Below are 6,176 nucleotides of genomic sequence, written 5' to 3' on the forward strand. Positions count from 1 at the left end.
TAAACAAAAGCCAAGTCTGGCCCTAAGGTCCCAGCCATGTTCCTCACTCCCTGCCTTGCACTTGAACAATCTGTTGTGGCAGCCCAAGGCTTGACACGGTAACCTCACCAGTCTAGCTTCTCCAACCAGTGCAGACTCAGAGCATGAAGTGCATCCTCCACACCTTCAGGCAGTACAAGTGCTAAACTGACAGGGTCACAACCAAGCTCCTTCACACCTTCCCCCAACCCCTACCTTCTCAAAGGTCCGCAGGGTTCCAGACGTTTCCTTCTTGCCTCTCTAGCCTCGGATCCTCCCAACCTTAGGGAAAAACTGGCCCCAACATCATGTCCTGCCGAGAGTTTCTTCTGCTTCAGCTCTGAGTCTGCCAATACTCTCTCTTTCCTTTTCTTTCCTAGCCTCTTTTTACCAACCCAGAAGACTGACTGTTCTGTAGTCCTGCTCAGAGTTCTCCTATTAGGAACCTATTTATCTCTCATTTTCACAAAAGAGAACCGCAAAACAAAACAGCACAACATCACACACAGAAATGGATGATTCCAGAGTGCAGGGGAACAACCCCTCCCACGGATGGGCACTGGGTGGAGGCAGGAGGCATTCCTGGGTTGGGGGCAGAGAGCGTAGGGTTATCTTGAGCTGACTGCACTTAAGTTGTTGCTTCACTTCAAAGGGACTTTTAGGGCTAGTTGTGGGTTCTGGCAATCAGAGCCTATCCCCTGGGCAGGCAGTAAACCTGTGAGAAGGAACAGAGCCAGAACTCCCCCTCCCACCCCATGCTACCCTAAGTCCCATGCACAGAACTGAGGCTTTCAGGACAGGTTTCAGAACTATTATTTAGTCATTACTATGAATCTTGGCTCTTCCCAGGGTGGCCTCTTTTGTGACAAAGAGAGAAAAGGAGGCAGGGGATAGGTAGTACCTAGTGCTCATGGAGCAATGAGAACTCTGGAACACCATGGACCTATATCCCTGCACCCATCCCATGAACAATTTTCTTGCCTCAGTTAGAGGCTCTCAAACTCCCAGGCTATAGGAGATAGTGCTGACAGAATTAGTTTCCAGGGAGACCCAGCATCCACCAAGTAGATCCAGTACCACACACAGTCCTTCATACATGCCTCCTCAAAACCTGGGCTTTGGAAGAAAAAGAAAACAAAAAACAAAAAAACTGGGCTTTGGGCTGATTCTCTAAGATAAATTAGAAAAAATCAGGGCACCTGGGTGGCTCAATCGATTAAGCGTCCGACTCATGCTTACTGCTCAGGTCATGATCTCAGGGTCATGGGATCAAGCCCCAAGTCAGGCTTCACACTGAGCATGGTGCCTAAAGATTCTCTCTCCTTCTCCCTCTGCCCCTCCCCCCTAAAGAAAAATAGCAACTGATGGCCTTTACTGAGCACTTGTACAAGGATTTTTTATACATTTTTCTCCTTTAAGCCTCCTAACCACCCTGTGAGATTGGTGTCAAACTCACTTTAAAAACGAGGAAAAGTGCTCAACATCACTAATTAGCAGGGAACGCAAATCAAAACCACAATGAGATACCACTTCGCACCCATCAGGATGGCTATTATCAGAACAAAAGAGAAGAGAGGGGAGGGGAGAGGAGGAGGGGAGAGTTAGGAGAGGAGAAGAGAGGAGAGGGGAAGAGAAGGGAAGAGAGGGGAGGTGAGGAGAGGACAAGTGGTGTCAAGGATTTGGAGAAAGGAACCCTTAGGCACTACTGGAAGGAATGTGACATGGTGCAGCCACTATAAAAAATAGTATGGTGGCTCCTCACAAAACGAAAAATGGAATTACCATATGCTCCCACAATCCCACTTCTGGGTATACAAAGAACTAAAAGTAGGGTCTTGAAAGATATTTAACACCCCTGCTCATAGCAGCATTATTCACACTAGCCAAAACACAGAAATAACCCAAGTGTCAATCAAGAGATGAATGCATAGACAAAATGTGGCATATACATATATGGAATACTATTCAGCCCTAAAAATGAAGGAAATTCTGACACCTGCTACAACATGGATCGCCTTTGAGGACAATGAAGCAAATTAAGCCCATCACAAAAAGATAACTACAGTATGATTCTGTTTATATGAAGTCCCCGGAGTTGTCAGACTCAGAAACAGAAAACATGGTGGTTGCCAGGCACTGAGGGGAGGAAGGAATGGGGAGCTATTGTTTAACAGGCACAGAGTTTCACTTTTGCAAGATGAAAAGTGTTGAGGAGACTGGCTGCACAACCATGTGAATATACTTAATACTACTGAACTGTAACACTTAAAAATGACTAAAATGGGGGAGGGGTGCCTGGGTGGCTCAGATGGTAATAAAGCATCTGCCTTCACCTCAGGTCATGATCCTGGGGTCCTGGGATAGAGACCCACCTCGGGCTGCCCGCTTGGTGGGAAGTCTGCTTCTCCCTCTCCCTCTACCTCTCCTCCCTGCTCGTTCTCTCTAATAAATAAATAAAATCTTTTTTTAAATGATTAAAATGGTAAATTTTATGTTATGTATACTTTACCATAATTAAAAATAAAAAGCAAATGAGGGGGGCAGCCCCAGTGGCGCAGCAGTTTGGCGCCACCTGCAGCCTGGGGTGTGATCCCGGAGACCCAGGATGGAGTCCCGCGTCGGGCTCCCTGCATGGAGCCTGCGTCTCCCTCTCCCTCTGCCTGTGTCTCTGCCTCTCTCTCTGTGTCTATGAATAAATAAATAAAATATTAAAAAAAAAAAAGCAAATGAGGGAAGTGAAGTATCCACAATAAAGAAACTCTCCCAAGCAGCAGAACTGACATCTGAACTCCCATCTACTTGAGGCCCAAATTTGTGCTTTTGAGCACCCAATCTCCCTGGAGCCAGAAGTTTTTATGGAGTCAGCCACACACCCTTGCTGGGGCCCTTGGCAACCACAAGCAGTCTTGTCCTAGATGAAACTCTTGGCTTGGTTCCAGGCATGCACACTGGCTAACCTACACGTCTTTGCTGAGCACCTTTCCGGACTCTGCACTAGGCACTAGGGCACGATGATGAATAAATAAAAGTCCCTTTCCTCATGGCATTTACATTCTAGCAAGATGAGCCAGATAACAGGTATATAAATATCCAAAAGAAGTATGGGCAGTGATAAAAACCAGTAAGTGAATAACTGTGAATGCAAAGGAAAATAAGCAAGCGTTGGAGGAAAGAGCAGGTGGCTTTAGTGGGACATGTTAGGGAAGATGGGACATCTTAGGTCCCACAGATTGACCTGGGGATGGGCATTCCAAACCAGAGATACTGTTCTCACAAGAACTCTAAGCCAAGAACAAGCTCCAAGGTTGAGAAGGGGAGACCAGAGTAGCTAATGCAGAGGGCAAGAGGACAAAAGAGATAAAAGAGATTGAGGCAAAGGGCAGGGCTAAGTCAGTAGGGGCCTCAGGCTTTGCTGTGCAGCTTGGATTTTCTAAGGGCAATAGGAAGCAACTGGAGGATTGCCAGCAGGGTGACATGGTTTGATTTTTGCTCTAGAAATAACTCATGGAGGGGCGCCTTGGTGGCCAGTCAGTTGGGTGTCTGCCTTGGGTTTGAGTCATAATCCTGGGACTCTGGGATGGAGCCCGAACATGGGCTCTCGGTTTGACAAGCAGCCTGCTTCTCCCTCTCCTTCTGCCTGCCGGTCCCCCTGCTTGTGCTCTCTATGTCTCTGTCTCTGTCTCTTTCTCTCTCTCAAATAAATGAATAAAATTTTTTTTAAAATGAATGAACGAACAAATTCATGGATGGGACATCTGGATGGCTCAGTCATTTAAGTGTGTCCCACTCTTAGTGTCAACTCAGGTCATGATCTCCGGGTTATGAGATCAAGCCCAAAGTCTGGCTCAAAGCTCAGTGTGGAGTCTGCTTGAGATTCTGTCTCCCTCCCACTCGTGCTCATTCATTCTCTCTCTCTCTCTCTCTCAAGTAAATAAATAAACCTTTGGGAAAAAAGAAAAAAGAAAAGAAAAAAAGAATTCATGGGTATGTGGGGTGGGGTGGGTGGGTGCTATGTGAAGTTAACTTTCCTGTGCGATGTCATCAAAACTCAGCTCTAGGGACGCCTTGGTAGCTCAGTGGCTGAGCATCTGCCTTTGGCTCAGGACGTGATCCTGGGGTCCTGGGATTTAGTCTTGCATCGGGGTCCCTGAGGGGAGCTTGCTTCTCCCTCTGCCTATGTCTCTGCTTCTCTCTCTGGGTCTCTCATGAATAAATAAATTAAATCTTTAAAAAAAACCTCAAGTTCTAATCAATGGAGCTCAGGGTTCAGAACAGGACCTCTCAAAGTGACCTATGAGGCACACACACTGCCCAGGGTCTTCTGCACATCTACCCAGTAGGGGAAACCTGACATCTTCACAGGGCCACCCTTGAAAGTGTAGGGGCTTGGAGATAGCCCACCACCCCCAGAGTAGCAGAGAAACACTCTGAGCCAGCACTGTGGGGCTCAGGTCCTATTTCTCTCTTCTCCAAGCCTTTGCTTCCTCAATCTTTTTTTTTTTTTAAAGACTTTATTTATTCATTCATGAGAGACCCAGAGAGAGAGAGAGGCAGAGACACAGGCAGAGGGAGAAGCAGGCTCCATGCAGGGAGCCCGACGTGGGACTAGATCCTGGGTCTCCAGGATCACGCGCCAGGCTGAAGGCAGCACCAAACCGCTAAGCCACTGGGGCGGCCCGTGCTTCCTCAATCTGAATTATGGAGTCAATATGGATGAGTTCTCCAGATTGTTCATCCCTAATAAATTATGAGTTAAGGGGACGCCTGGGTGGCTCAGTGGTTTAGTGCCCGCCTTCAGCCCAGGGTGTGATCCTGCAGTCCCGGGATCAAGTCCCACATCAGGCTCCCTGCAAGGAGCCTGCTTCTCCCTCTATCTGTGTCTCTGCCTGTCTCTGTGTGTCTCTCACGAATAAATAAATAAAAATCTTTTTTAAAAATATATGAGTTAAGGAAGGACATGGGCATTGATTTACCTAAACTGTTCTTTCCCTGAAATGTGGAGTGTTTTTAGCACCATCAACCTTAGCCTCCTAAAAAGCTCAGGGGACTTAGGAGCTATTGACACACAAGACAGCTGAGATATGGAGGTAAAGGTGAAGCCCCTAATCACTGCAGAACCCAGGTGTTCTGCTCCCCCAATGTGTCAGCCCAGGCTCCCCTGAGCCCACCTCATTAGCAAGCAAAAGCCTGCACTCCCAGGATTGGACAATCTTGTGATTATGACACCTGCTGTCATCTGAGGCCCATCTAGGACCTTCTGAACTCTTTATCAGCTCCAGACCCTGATATTACACCTCTCTCCATCTGCCCACATCAGAACTCCATGGGGAGAAGCAATGCTTTCCTTGACTCCATGTTTTTACATGGAAATGACCCAGTTTTGGGGGGGGGGGGTTGCTGAACAAGCTTCCTGCGCACTCAGACTCTGGCTCATCACTTGCTTGTCTGAAATTCAATGACCTCATCTCAGGGCTCTCCTCACTCTGACCCCAGGCTCTTCTGCCATCTTCATTCTCCGGTTTCTACAATGGCTGCCCCTTAAAAGTTGGGAGATTCAAGGCTCCATCTTTGACCCTCTGGTCCTCACTCTACACTCTCCTGAGCTGTACCTCTCACCACTCTGCTGATGAGCCCAGAACCACAGTCCCATCCCTAATCTAGTTTCTGGTCAGGAACTGTCCTATAAGTACCTTAAACCTAGCCTGACCGACATGACAGTAATTACTTCCTTCCCTAAATGGGCTCCTCTCCTGGGTTCCCAATGTCCCTTAAATCCACATTAGTTGGCAGCCAGACATGCATCATCTCTGGCTTTGCCAGTGCTCACTTCCAATGAGAGGTCACGAGGTGCAATCAATTCTACTTTCAACATATACCCCTCTCCTGTCCTCACCATCCCCACCACCATGACCCTCACTCAGGTTTTGTTATCTGTTGTCCAGATTACTACAGTGTATCTCAAATGGCCCCTAAACCTCCAAGCACTCTGCTACACCTATCACTGGAAGCACTTTTCCAAAATAGAGATCTGCTGATATCATTCCTTTAATCCAAACTCTCTCATAGTTCCCTAAGTCTTTAGGCCCTTCCTAATGTGACCTCACCCACCTTTCACTGGCTCTCACCACCCTCCAAAAGCACCCTACTCTTCAGCAAGC

The sequence above is a fragment of the Vulpes vulpes genome, chromosome 7 (genome assembly GCF_048418805.1).
Source record: "Vulpes vulpes isolate BD-2025 chromosome 7, VulVul3, whole genome shotgun sequence".
Lineage (NCBI taxonomy): Eukaryota > Metazoa > Chordata > Mammalia > Carnivora > Canidae > Vulpes > Vulpes vulpes.